The 14,007-nt window shown below is 46.8% G+C and overlaps 1 long non-coding RNA gene across 1 annotated transcript; it reads left to right on the top strand.

Moving 5' to 3' along the window:
* Positions 1-5,178: 5,178 nt before the first annotated feature.
* Positions 5,179-12,666, top strand: LOC145716289 (uncharacterized). Its single transcript, XR_014138873.1, has 3 exons — positions 5,179-5,403; positions 6,207-6,283; positions 6,957-12,666. It is a non-coding gene; the product is annotated as an uncharacterized LOC145716289 (long non-coding RNA).
* Positions 12,667-14,007: the final 1,341 nt, after the last annotated feature.

The following is a 14,007-nucleotide window of genomic DNA, read 5'->3' as shown; positions in this document are numbered from 1 at the left end:
GCCTGCCGCTCCCCCTGCTTGTGCTCTCTCTCTCACTATCTCTCTCTCTGTGTCAAATAAAAATAAATAAAATCTTAAAAAAAAAAAAAAACAGAAAATAGGTTAATGATTCCCAGGGGATGGGAATAAAAGGGAATTGGGATTAACTGCTAATAGGTACAGAGATGTTAGAAATGTCCAGATCTTGGGATTTTAGAAATGTCCTGGAATTTGATAGTGGTGATTGTTATACAACATAGTGAATATACTAAGAATCACTGAAGCATACACTTTAAAATAGTGAATTGTATGTTTTATGAGGCATATCTCAATTTTAAATGCTTTTAAAATAAAATTCAATAGAAGGATTGAAGGAAAAGTTTGGGGAAATCTCCAAGAAAGAAGGGTAAAAAGACAAAGATGGAAAATAGGAGAAAATTAGAAATTTAGGGGAAAAGGGAGCAGGAAAACAGAATAGGGTAAATTATTAATGAAATAATTCTATTAACATTTCCAGAACTGAAGGCACAGTTTCGAGATTAAAAAGATCCTATGAGTATCTAGAACAATGGATAAAAGTAAATCCACTGCAAAGCACATGGAGAAAATTTGTAAATATTTAAGGATGATAAGAAGACTACTAATTTTGAGAGAGAAAAAGAGAGGTTTTTCAAGAACTATACTGCACTGGAAATTTCTTTGAATTTCTGAAAGAAATTTTTCTGTACCCCACCAAACTATCATACACGTATAAGGATAAAGTAAAGACATTTTCAGACATGCAAAGTGTGTTGAATGTTTTCCATTTGCCTTTCCAGCCCTTCATCCTGCTTTCTGAACTAGGAGAATTTTTTTTAAAGATTTTATTAATTTATCTGAGAGAGAGAGAGCACGCATGAGTGGGGGGAGGAGAAGAGGGAGAGAGAGAAGCAGACCCTCTGCTGAGTGCAGAGCCCAGTGCAGGGCTCTATCCCACAACCCTGAGATCATGACATGAGCAGAAACCAAGAGTCAAACGTTTAACTAACTGAGCCACCCAGATGTCCCTGCACTAGGAGGATTTTTTAAATAATCTGCATCAATGGTTTCCTTTGCCTTCTAGGTTTGATAGTAGGAGACATCAGCAGAAGTTCAGAGGTCAGGAGGAGACAAGGGGATGATATCTATTCCCTTTGCCTTCCTCCTTGGTTTCTATGAATTGTCTACATCCCTCTACCAAAAGCCTGCTCTTGTCAAACATCCTGTCCTGTAGCTACTCTCTCCAGGTGCTAGTAGGTTCTTCCTCCCCTTCATCCTTCAAGCCTACTATCAACATCTCTGAGGTTCTGTCCCACCTCTTAATTGGTTTTTATTTATTCCAGTGTACCAGCTAGCTATTGCTATATTAATCTATATATCCACCTCTCCAAGTCCAATATCCTAAAAGAACCATTTGTTCTCATAAACCTGCAGGTCAGCTAGAACTTGGCTGATTTAGGCTGGGTTCAGTTGGACATCTTTACTTCATGCTCTGGTAGCTAGAGCAGCTATGCTGATTCTCACTGTAGCTCTATAGGAGAGTCGGACCAACTCTATTCCACATGTCTCTCATCCTCCTTGGGCTAGTATGTATACTTCTGTCATGGTGATGACAGAGGCTCATAAGAACATACAAAAACATGTCGGGGGCTGGACCTGGGAGGCTCAGTCAGTTAAGCATCTGCCTTCAGCTCAGGTTATGATCTTGGGGTCCTGGGTTCAAGCCCCACATCAGGCTCCCCACTCAGCAAGGAGTCTGTTTCTCCCTCTCCCTCCGTCCCTCCCCCTGCTCATGTGTGCGCATGTACTCTCTTGCTCTCTCTCTGTCAAATAAATAAAATCTTTTTTAAAAAGCCCAAAAAACATGTGATTCCTCTTAAGGCCTAAGATTGGAGCTGGTATCCTCTCCCACTCCCATGCCATTGGCCAAAAAGTCACATGAGCAAGTCCAAAGACATGAGGCAAGGAAGTACACTCCACCCCTAATGAGGACATGAAAGGGTATGGACAGAGATAGGGATGAAGAATTGAGCTCTACTCAATCTAGCATAAATAGTCACTTTATTAAACCCACCTCGATGACATTATTTGAGTGTGCCACATTTTGCCTTCTAGGCTCTGAACTGATATAAGAATAGATACCAGGAAGGGCCCAGAAAACAGTCCCCCAAAACAGGATTCTGATATCCTATTGCTCTCATAGCTGAAAAGCACAGAACTAACCTCCTTACTAGGAGAAAATGGTATACTGGTAATCCATTCCAATAATGACATTCAGTGGCATCACAGTGACTCAACTTATCCTACAAGGTGGCAAGGAATGAAGTGCAGGTGGAGGACAATGGAAATCAAGTTACTGTGGTACTTAGTCTCCATGGTGACAATCATGATTACAAAGACTGTGGCATTGGCTGGCTGCTTCTGATGGCTCCCCAGAGAGTAAACAGTGAAAAGGACATATTGAAAGCCTCTTAATATCCAACTCAGAACCAGGTAGAAGATCAGAAAGTGTCTATGGTAGCTCTAAAGGACTCCATGTCCTGTAGTCTCTGAATTGATATGGATGAAGACCAAGTCTAGAAAATAATTTTAACAGCTACAGAGTTGCAAACCCAATTAAATACTCAATCCTTCAGTTTCTTAGATCCTTCAATCTCTTAGAATAAGCTGAGCATGCTGATAGGAAGGAAGTGGGGTCCCAAGATATGGAATGGGCACATTTATGTAGACCTGATGGGACTGAGGACTTGAATGTTCAAAACTTGCTAAACCTCCCTGAATGTCCTGCAATCTTTTTCCCACTGAATAAAAACTTTTCAGTGACTGCACCAAGGAAACTCAATTCCCCTTAGGACTCACCTCCACTACCCTCATTGCTTCCAGATCGTCAAGAAAAGTTAAAGAGCAGCATAGTTCAGACTGTAAAGTAGCAGCCCTGGGCCTTGAGGAGAGAGACTATATGCCAAAAGATTTGCGGGACTTCGGGAGTCTGAGGAGGGTGTATTTAAGTGGATTCTAAGTCTGTTAGACCAAGAAGAATATACCTTAAGACCTGATTAGCTAAATTTTTGAAAATGGATGCACAACTGGGAATTAGGATTTAATGTTATGATTTGAGTACTTGGGAAGTGGCATTACTAGACAAGTAAGTTGGCCAATCTCAACTATAAGCTACAGCCAGTAAGATCAAAATGTCAGAACTTCTCTGGCATATACAGATGGAGGAAGAAGTCTAAATGCTGCAGAATATGAGAATGGTAAAGTGAATCTGTTATAGGCAACCTGCTCACCACCCCCATCCCTATTCCCTCAGGAGGCCCCAGAGGATACTCTATTCCTCAGAGCAATAAGAAATTAGTTGAATTAAATTAATCCTAAAACCTGAAATACTCTGTTGGATCACTCACTGGAGTGTGTTTATGAAAGTCAGGTAAAAAATGGAGTTTTTTCCAAGTTCAGTGGGACCATGGATCAATGTCACGGTTCTCGGTCTTCGAAGGTATATTTTGAATAGATATACTTAGTAACTGGAAGAATCTTCATTTTGGTTCCCTGACCCACAGGGTGACATCTATTATGGCCAGAAGGGAGAACCAAGTGGAAAGCCTTAGAACTGCCCTACCTCAACCCATTCCCCCCTGTCAAACTAGTAATCCAAAAACAAATCCAGCATCCTGAAAGAATTACAGAGTTAGTGTCACCATTAAAACTTGAAAGAGGCAGAGGTGTGATTCCAATCACATCCCCATTTAACTTCCTTCCTGGCTCTTGCAAAAGCCAGATGGTCTTGGAGAATAGCTATATCACACACTTAATCAGTGGTGCCATTTATAGCCAACTCTTCATGTGGTTACTTTGTTGGAGCAACACAACAAAGCCCTTGGAAGCTGGTATGCAGACACTAAATTAACAAATTCTCCCCCACTCTCCATTCCTATCACCAAAAATAATCAGAAGCAATTTGACTTCATGTGGCAGGGACAACAGTATACTTTCACTGTTAATGTTCCTGCTCTTTGTCATCATATAGTCTTGGAGATACCTCAATTGTCTTGATATCTTTTAGAACATCATACTAGTCCCTTACGCTCTTACCATGATAGAAAGCACAAGGGCTTACCACATCAGTGAAGTTCCTAAGGATCTAGTGGTCTAGTTCATGTCAAGATATACTCTCTAAAGGAATAGACAATTGGCTGTATCTACCCATAAAAAGAGGCACAGTACTTGGCAGGACTCTTTAGATTTTAGCAGCAACATATAGTACATATGAGTGGGTTTCTCCTACTCATTTATCAGGAAAATCCTAATAAGGCTGTCGGTTTTGAGCTAGATCTAAACAAGGAAAGACTTTGCAACAGGTTGCTGAACAAGACATACTTCCACTTTTAATTATATAGGGCAATGCTGACTCCAGGTAAGTGAATGGGGCCCATGGGGCTCTCTCCACCAGGATTACTTTGCACAGCTATGGTCAAGGAAGGTTTCTTGGGGGAAGAAGAGGTATGGGATCATATGTTGGAGAAGAAGCATGAATCCGTTCCAGGCAGGGAAAACAGCTAAAAGGCTTGTGTGTTTCCATTTAGCTTTGTTTCAAAAACCTGGATCTCAGGAAGAAGTATCATTCCTAAATTGGAGAGGTCACATGAAGCTCAGAGTTTCCTGTCCTCTGGTGACACAACCAGGATTAGGGATCATGGGCTGGCTTCTACCCAAGTACCTCCAAACCCTGTCGTAATAGTATGAGTGTTTTAAAGTAAGTCTTTGCCGCCAACACCATCTCTGTTGATATGCCCATACGGGGAGGTGACCCAAAATGGGGAAAACGAATGTGATATCCCTGGGTAAATCTTCACAGGATAGTGGTTATGGCCACTCTTACCCGATATATTTATTCAAGGATGATTTTTTTAAATTGTTTTCCATTCTATAGGCCACAGTCCCTTGAAGGACAGACTCCTTCCTGGGAGCAGACTATGGCTGTCTTAGAGGTGGTTTCTCTCTGGAACTTTTCCCTAAGGGTCCCCAAATCGGCCCTGAGGCCAGAGGAAAAGGGAAGAGTAAGAAGGGGGGCCCTGTGTGGTTCTGCCTTCCCTCTGGCTTTGGCGAGGTTGGAAATAAGCGGCACGGTGCACCCAGCTCCCTGACCGCTAGGACTCCAGGGGAGTCCAGCGAGCAGCCAGAGAATCAGGGGTCTCATTGGTGAGACCAGCAGAAAGGAACCTTGAGACCCCAGCTGCCGTCCATCCCCGGCACCGATGTGCCCTCGCCCCCATCTCTCGGGGAGAGAATCTGTGTCAGAAGCTGAGGAGGCGGGCAAGGGCGTAGTAAATATTTGGCAACGTTAGCAGCTTCCCCAATGGGAATGGAGAAGCGAAGGATCCAGAGAGCAACATGGAGGCCCAGGCAAGCCCGAGCCCTGTTGTGGCTCCCACTCCCGGGGAAAAAGGAACAGGCTTCCGAATACCCGCCTGCTGCCCGCGCAGCTCACCGCCCCCCCGCCCCGCGCCCCCCGCCAGGCGAGCAGCACCGCGCGGGGGGGGCGCCGCCCGGGAGGAGAGGAGCGCCGAGGCGTGGGGACAGCTGGGGGCGGCGGCGCCCTTTGTGCGGGGAGCCGCTCCGGGGCCGAGAAGCTGCCGGGGGAGTTGCAGGCAGCATAATGATTGGTTTCTCCTCCACCACACGGTTGTTAGCGGTGGTGGGCTTATCGCCGCGGTTTAGCGCTGGGCAGCGCCTCGCCTCCCCCCGCGGCGCTCGCAGGCTCTCGGGCTCCCCCGCCGCCCGCCCTCCCGCAGACGCCGGGCCCTCGCCCCCCTCCCCGCACCCCCCCACCCCCGCGCCCCGGGATGGGCTCCCGCTGCCTCGTCCTCTCCCTCCGCGTGCGCGTCCCCCGTCCGCGTCCCCGTCCCCGGGAGCGTGCAGCCGGGGAGGGGGCAGGCGCCAGGCTAAGGTACTAATTGTATTAACGAAAATGGCAAATACGCATCCTTCCCATCTGGCAGCACAAAAGGAGAGGCTGTGGGAATGCAATCACCCACTACAGGAGAGAGTAAAATATTTGTCAGGTTTAGCAATGAAATTAATATCCCCAATTACTAGAACTTCACTAATGAGATGAATACGAATTGCCTTTCCTAGTTGCAAAAGGAAGAACCTGTCGCATAAAACCCTAAGTGCGTTTTGTTGTTGTTGTTTTTTTTTTCTTGCAGGAATCTCTTGCCGTTGAGACAGGCATTCTCCCCGTCTGAGGAGTCCGGGTTGTGAAGCTGGAGACGATGTTCTGATTGTTGGTGACGCACACCCTGACATTACAAACTGGGGTTGGGGGGGGGATGTCCATCTGGAGCCTGTGCTCCCGGGACTCCAGAGGGCTCTGGACAAGTCCCCAGACCTGCATGACAAGATGATCAAGCCCCCCACGCACCCCTGGCGCACCCAGTCACTTTTGCCATGCCACCTGCCTGCCTTCCAGGTCGACTGCAACAAATGGTTGTAGCCAGATATTTCTGCAATTTCCGACATTTTTTTTCTTCATGAAATTTGTATATAGCAAAACCTGGGTTTGCTTTAGGCAGAGCATATGTTTCATATTTATTGGAATAAGTTTTCTGGTTCCTTAGCATTCTGTTCACTGATATTCCGTATGTTAAAAATATCTCCGCTTTTTCCCCTGATACTCAGTAGTAGGCAGCCACAGTTTTCGTCTATAGTTTTTCTGGGTAGAAACCAGAATCTGCTCTCCACAGCCCGGGGGAGTATTCTATACCTTAGGAGAGGGATGACCTGATTTCCCACCCATGAAGAGAAATATGATTTTCTTACTTTCCACCAGTTCCACGGGTAAGGATATCAGGCAGCCTGATTCCAGGGAGCAAAGACCGGATTTTAGGAAGGAAAAAGCTAAGGCCAAACACTTTGCCTGTCACTTAGGGGTTCTGAAATTCTGATTCCTCTTGCAGGTCTGTAGTGTGTTCCGTGTAGGAAGCATAAAGAAGAGTATCCGAACACTTCGATGAGTGGGGGGACTCAAGGAGATTGCAAATAAACTCAGCACGTGCACTCTTCCCAGGAGGAGTGGGTTATCAGTCCCTTGGGACCTCAAATGCTGAGCCCAGGGCTCTAACAGCCTCTGTGATTTCCCAGAGGTCCAATGGGGAGGCCATCTTCCCTGCTGAGTCCCCAAGAGGCACAGGGAACTGCCATTTCAGCAATGGGAAATTGATTTTTATGACAACTTCAGCAATAAGTGAATAAATGAATAAGCCAGAACTATCCACACTTGAAAAACAGTTTTTGGAGTTAAGATGGTGAAATCAATATCCGAACTCTTAGGCATGTGTGTGTATATACATAATATGCACATAATATACAAACACATAATGTGTGTGTGTTTGAGAGAGAGGGAGAGAGAAACAGAGCGAGAAGACAGAGAAAGACTGCCAGAGAGACAGAGACAGAGACAGAGAGAATGAGACGGTTGGGTGGGGCTGGGGGGTAGAGGGAAGAACAAACCACTCCTTGGAGCAGACCCCATTTGAATGTGCCCCTCATCTGCTGGGAGAATGGATAGAGGATGGAGTTGCCAAGGCCAAGGCTATTCATCTACTGGCCCCAATAGCCCCTCAGAGACCTCCTGGGAAGACCCTCCCCCTCAAAACCCATTGACAGGAATGCCTGCAGCTTGTTGCCTCGTCTGAGCCAGGAAGCTGTCCAGAGCTGTCCGGAGCCACACGTCATGGCTTTATAGGCCCACTAGCAAATTAGGTGCCCAACCTGGACCCTGACCTGTCTTCTCTGGGCCTGGCCTCAAAGAGATTCTGTAAGCAGACCGACCTCATGAACTCCTTATGATTCAAATATTCTTTTAGAAGTGGATTATCGTTCACTTAAAATGCCTTTTCTAACATAAACAACATGTTTGTTCACTCACCCAACACTTGTTTATTGAGTACCTGGTCTACCAGATGCTGGGAACACCATGGGGACATAGAGCTACAATCTCAGATCAACGCGTAAAAACCGATTCAATCGATAATAAAGGCAAACTAATTTTTGTGTGCGGGAGAACTACATTCTGAGTTCCAGCTTGGGCTACCTGGAAAATAGCATTCCTTGCCTTGGCAATAGCAATTGGAACTCCCACCTGGTCCCTGAGCAACTGCAACCATAAGAAAGAAGTGCAGAAACCAGTATCTGCGTGTACCGACTGTTTGTCTGGTGGTGCTAGCACTTTACATCCATCTATGGGGTACGGCTCTGTGAGACAGACACAACTGCTCTCATTTTACCGATAGAGAATCCAACTCTCAGAAGCTACGTCAAGTCGCTTAAGGTCAGACAGTGAGCGACTAAGCTAGAATTTGAGCCCAGGCTGCTGACACCAAAGTCCATGTTGCTTCTTCTGCTCATCAGCTGACTGCCTCAGTTTGGACTTTGGCCCCGAAAGATGGGGCAGCTTGGAAGGTGAGGACTGAAGGTAACTTTCCAGGGCTTCTGACCATGGTTGGCCATGGGGCCACAGGGAAGTAGAGCGTGTAGATGCATAGATGATTCCTCTGTCGAAATCCAGCTCTGACAACACCAGCCACTTGCCCTGACGTGGCTTGTGGCTGTTACGTGCCCTGCTGCCTACCCTGGAATCCTCAAGACTGACAATATATTCAAGTTCCCAAGACTCAACTGGAGCTCAGAACCCTTTCCTTTCACCGTGTTTTCTGAGGGAGCTGCTGCTGGAGACAAGCAGGAGGAAGCCAGAGCGTGAGTAATGAAAGAGTTGCTTATGTAATAGGAAACCACCCAGTCTGGACCATAGGGACCTGTCTCAGAGTCAGGGAGCCCGAATTCCAGAGTTCTGTTCCAAGATCTACCATGCTTGGACCTGTCCCCTTGAGCAAATGACCCACACCTTCTCCCATTTTCCCCCATGTAACCTTGATGGGTGAGGGGGAGATACCCTTCCTCCCATTTCCCACTGAGAGGCCCCCAGGAATGCCTGCACGGGGAGCTGTGTGACAATTTGAGAGACATTCTTTTCTTTCTAACCCCCAGCCCAAGCCTCTCACCTCCAGATGCTAACTTTTCCACGGCACTCCACAGGGGTGGTGGCCCCATTTGTCTCTCAAATGTCTTTAGACTTATTTGATGTGCCTAAGATGTCTTCTCCCCCAGGGCCCCCGTAAGGGTTATCATGGCTTCTAATTATCAAGCTGTGTGCAAAGGAACACCAGCGGCTGCTCTGACTTAAAATGGAATGAGTCTCGGCCTGGATACCTGTTTTCTAGTTACCACTTCTGTCACTAATGAGATCTCTGTCTTGGGAAAGTCACTTACATCTCTGGAACTCAGCTTCTTCATTCGTAACAGAAGGGGATCAAGCCGGCTGTCTCTGAGAGTCTTTGCAGTTCCCTGGTTTTGATCCCCTTACCTAGGAATTGCAATCATCTTCTACAGGGACTCTCCCCTTCCTGAAAGTTCGCCTTACACCACTTCGCTTTTACGAAAAGACATAGAATAATGGTACCTGCTTTCGCTCACTGAAAGAAATCCAAAGAGTATTTCTGCTTTCATGACAGAGGGTGAAAAGCAAAAATAGTATTCGGGGTGCATTTGTCCCAAAGAGGCAAGGTGCACACCCTCTCCCCCAAACGGTGAGAATGGCCCCATGAGAGCTTTGAACTGTGTCTGTGAGCAGCTGTGCTTGATCTTGATTTATTTCGTGCATCCATTTGCAAGATGCGCCCTAAGATATCAGAAAGGCTCGAGAGAGGTTATTTTGGGGGTCTGCAGCTGTTAAAAATTTTCCCATATAAATTAATGGTAATTGGTTCTTCACTTTGTATCATTTTGATTTAGGAATGGTTTCATAGGAACGCTCTGCTTTTGGGTAGCAGGAGAACCCTTACTTCCTTTTATTTCATAACCTTAGGAATGACAAGACTCCATGGGTTGATCGGAATGGACACACAGAAACATGCACACAAACCCAGGCCCTTCCCCAATCATGCACCTACTTAGTCCCCTAGTGTCAGGTTGTGAGAAGCACCATTCCAACCACTGCCATCAGATGTCTTAAACTCGAGCTGCTGCCCATCACCTGCCCTGACACCTGCTCCCCAGGACCTTTGCCCCCATCCAGTTCCTGGAGAGTTTCTTCCGCACAGCAGGTGGCTGCCCACCAGCCAGCCACTCTCTGAAGTTAGAGGGCGAAGCTGGAAGGGGAGACTCGCTCCTTGCCCAGCCACCCGCATCCCAGCCTCAGGACAGCTTTGCTCTGCTCCCCACGCCCTGCGTGGGTTGGCTCCTGTTGCTAGGAGAACCTGACCATTTGCATTTCCTGCTGTTTTTATTTTAGATTAGCAGCCGCACTGCTGCAGGAACACAGGGTATTTTAAGAAAGACAGAAAAGGGAATGGTGAGGGGAGCACCTAGCATGGGACCTCCTTCCCAAAGGCCTCCCAGGCACTCAGACCAAGGGGGACCCATCCCAGACCCCGGCCCCACCCAGGCCTGTTGTTTCCTCGCCCCTGAACAGCACCATTCCCCAGTCCTGGCATCTTCATGAGCATCGACCTGCAAGCCACACAGGAACAGAACCACGATCTTCTTCCAGAAAAAGATTGAGGCTTGTACTCAACCTAACACACACAGAGCACCAGTTTCCCCGTTTTCAAACAAACAAAAACACTTCTAGATTCCCATAGGGATCTCCAACTCTGTCAAAACACTTCATCTCCAAAGATGGCTCGTATTTCCTCCTTTCCCTTGCCCCTCTCTCTAGGCCTGCCTTAAAGATGGAGGCTTGGCTTGTCCTTCAAGGCCTCCCAGAAATCAGTGTTACCAATCTCTTTTAGGGTTCCTGAGCCCAATTCCAATGGTGGGGGTTGGGGAGAGGTCCCACACACACTACACCAAGCAATTCTCAGAGAACCTGCTGGTGTCCAAGAATTCAATTCTGACACTAACTACCCAGAGATAACATCAGGTGATCCTGTGGTTAAGGGTTCAGTCCTACAGGACTGCCCCTCATGCCCCATGTCAGATGCCCGTCACAAGCCCCGGGCTGTCACCTTTGCTTCTGACCAACCAGCTACAGATTGGAGGCTCCAACGGCCTCCTCCTTAGATTTGATGAATCTGCCAGAGCAGCTCACAGAACTCCTGGAAACACTTACATCTACCAGAGTATTAAAGGATGTGATAAAGGATGCAAATCAGCAGCCAAATTCAGAGATGCATAGAGTGAGGTCCTGAACAAAGGAACTCTGTCCTCATGGAGCTTGGGGCCCTAGTCTGTTGCACGTGGAAGCATTCTGGTTTCCCAAGCATGGAAGCTCCCCTAAAAAGAACCCAAACACTGTCCTCTTGGGTTTTTATGGATGCTTCATTACATAGTCATGATTGACTAAGTATTGCCTATTGGCTGATTCCAACTCCAGCCCCTCTCCACTCTCAGAGGTTGGAGGAGGGAGACTGAAAGTTCCAACCCTTTAATCACAAGGTTGGTCCTCCTGGCAACCAGCCCCCACCCTTGGGTGGGGTCCAAAAGTCACCTGCATTAATAACAAGATACCCAGTTCACCTTCATGGCTCTGAAATGTTTTCAGAAACTGTGGATAAAGACCAAATATATCTGATAAATACATTTCGGTCATCTGAATGATGAATAGATATGTATCTTATCTTATATCTATATCTTATCTTATCTTATATCTATATCTTACCTTATAAATCATTATATTGAACCTTCCCAGACCCATTTGTTCAATTAATCTCTCCCTCCCGGTTCTAAAAATACCTGCATCTTCTCACCATTACTTTTGTTTCAGATCAGGAATCTATTCTTCTGTCTCACCCACTAGACTATTGAACACCCAGAAGCCAGTATTTTTGCAATTTGTTTAATCCCCTTCTTACTGCTAGAATATTTGCTCACAATAGACGCTCGTTAACACTTTTAAAATTTGTTCATCCCCATCAAACAGTTATTGAGCCCTACCAAGACTTGCACACCATAAGTAATCATGAAACATTCTCTATCATTTAGGAGCTCTTGGCCCAGTGGAGGAAGACAAATAAACAATTTTAAACAATGTGATGAATGTTGTAATAAAGATAGGTCCAGAATTGCAAGAAGTTTCCTGAGGCAGGGGTGAGGGTGGGGTGGCATATGAACAAGAGGAATCAGGAACGGTTTCATGGAGCTAACTCTTGAAGAGGCATTAATGTCCACCATGGGCTGACAACTTCAATCAGGAAGAGCGTGTACAAAGGTTCAAAGACCTTAAATAAATAAATAAATAAATAAATAAATAAATAAATAAATAAAGGATTGAATTGAATATACAACCCAGGTGCTCAACAAGTGGAATCTCTCACTGGCCCAGTTCACCTCTCTGACACCCACATCCCAGACCCACCCCCATTGGTGTCTTTCCTCAAGAAGTAACAACGACTTCCTTCTCCTCAGCCACCTATTCCAGGCTGTGGGGAACAAAGTGTTGCCAGAAAGAAGATAATTATGAGAGACCAAACAAAGCTGTTCCTAGACACAATACCACAAAGCCTCCTGTGGAGCCACATTCCTCAGTGGAACAAGAACTCGGTTAGTTAGCTTCCTTTCAAATAGCCACCCTTATCAGAGGCTAACCCTGCCAATCTCACGTGGGAGGACCAGCCTCTGAAGACCAACTGTCAACTGAGGAGTTGTTCAGACTGATGGGATGGCTGATGGGACTGCTGATGGGACTCCATCCGAACAAAGGAGGCACCTGGATTTTCGGTCTCTTTCTATAAGCATCTTTGTCTGGGCAGTGGGCATGGAACCCTTTGCCAGATGGCAACATCTCTTCCCCCAAATCCGAGATTCTTGACCTTTAGCGAGACAGAGACTGCAGCAGAAATTTCTAGGTGTCTGCCATTCTCTCCTTTTTCTTATTAACAGAAACACTGATTTTATATGGAGCTGCAACACGGTCAGTTGAAAGACCGTATTTCCCAGCCTCTCTTCCAGGTGGGTGTGGACAGTAGGATGGAGGTGAATTTCTGGGATAGCTTACTAATGGGAGACAGAAGACTGGAGTGGATCTTTTCTCCTCCCCTCTGCCCACCCCACCTTTCTCCTGCTCCCTGTCCAGAAGACAGATGCTCGGCTAAGGCTCTAGCAGCCATCTTGGGCTATGAGGTGACCTCAAAGGTGGGTACCACATGCTGAGGATGACACCATAGAACATCACACCAGCTCTGATGGAAATTCACTACTGTCCCCAGAAAGCTGTTTATGCATGCACACATAGTTTTGCAAACAATTTTCAGGGTTTTGTGAGCCCTATAACCAATGCATGGACCCCAGGTTAGAAGAACCTTGCTTTAGACATCTGGGGAGAGCCAGCTCTAAGACAATTGCTTAGATCATGACTGTTAAAGTGGGAGGAGCATTGTGACCACATCCGCTGTAACCTGCAAGCCCTCTACTTCCCTCTCCAATTCCAGCACCAATACCTTGGCTGCCTCATTCCTCTTACTGGTTCTAAAGCAGACCCACCCATCTCTCCTCACCTCCTCTCCTTCCCCCTTCCCCATCTATTCTCCCCGGGCTGCCAATCCCACTCCAAAGTCACTGTATACCAGGAAGGGAATTAGCATTTGTGTTGGGACAAAAAGTGACACTGCTCAGCTCTCCCTGTCATGCTGCTCTTAATTAATATTTAACCTCTGAGACTGTGTAGCAGGCGGAAGTGGCTGACGGGAGAACTCAGCCAGAGCCCGCTCTCCTTTTCACCACTGCCTCCCTGACTCCCAGCCTCACTCCCAGCAACTCAGGGCCCAGAGGGCCCAACGAGGAGTGACGGGAAGTGACAAGGAGTGGCGGTGGACACCCCGGGGAGTCCCTCGATGGTACTTTATGGACTTGCTCTCTCAGATCTCCCGTCCAAACAGCCCTTCTGCAACCAAATGGGAGCAACTGGAACTCAGAACCGCTTGCCAGCACCCAGAGCTAGACCCAGGCCTGGCC

The sequence above is a fragment of the Leptonychotes weddellii genome, chromosome 11 (assembly GCF_054177405.1).
Source record: "Leptonychotes weddellii isolate Sample4059 chromosome 11, ASM5417740v2, whole genome shotgun sequence".
NCBI lineage: Eukaryota > Metazoa > Chordata > Mammalia > Carnivora > Phocidae > Leptonychotes > Leptonychotes weddellii.
The sequence above is the reverse complement of the archived record's forward strand: the minus strand, read 5'-3'. Positions and strand labels throughout refer to the sequence as shown.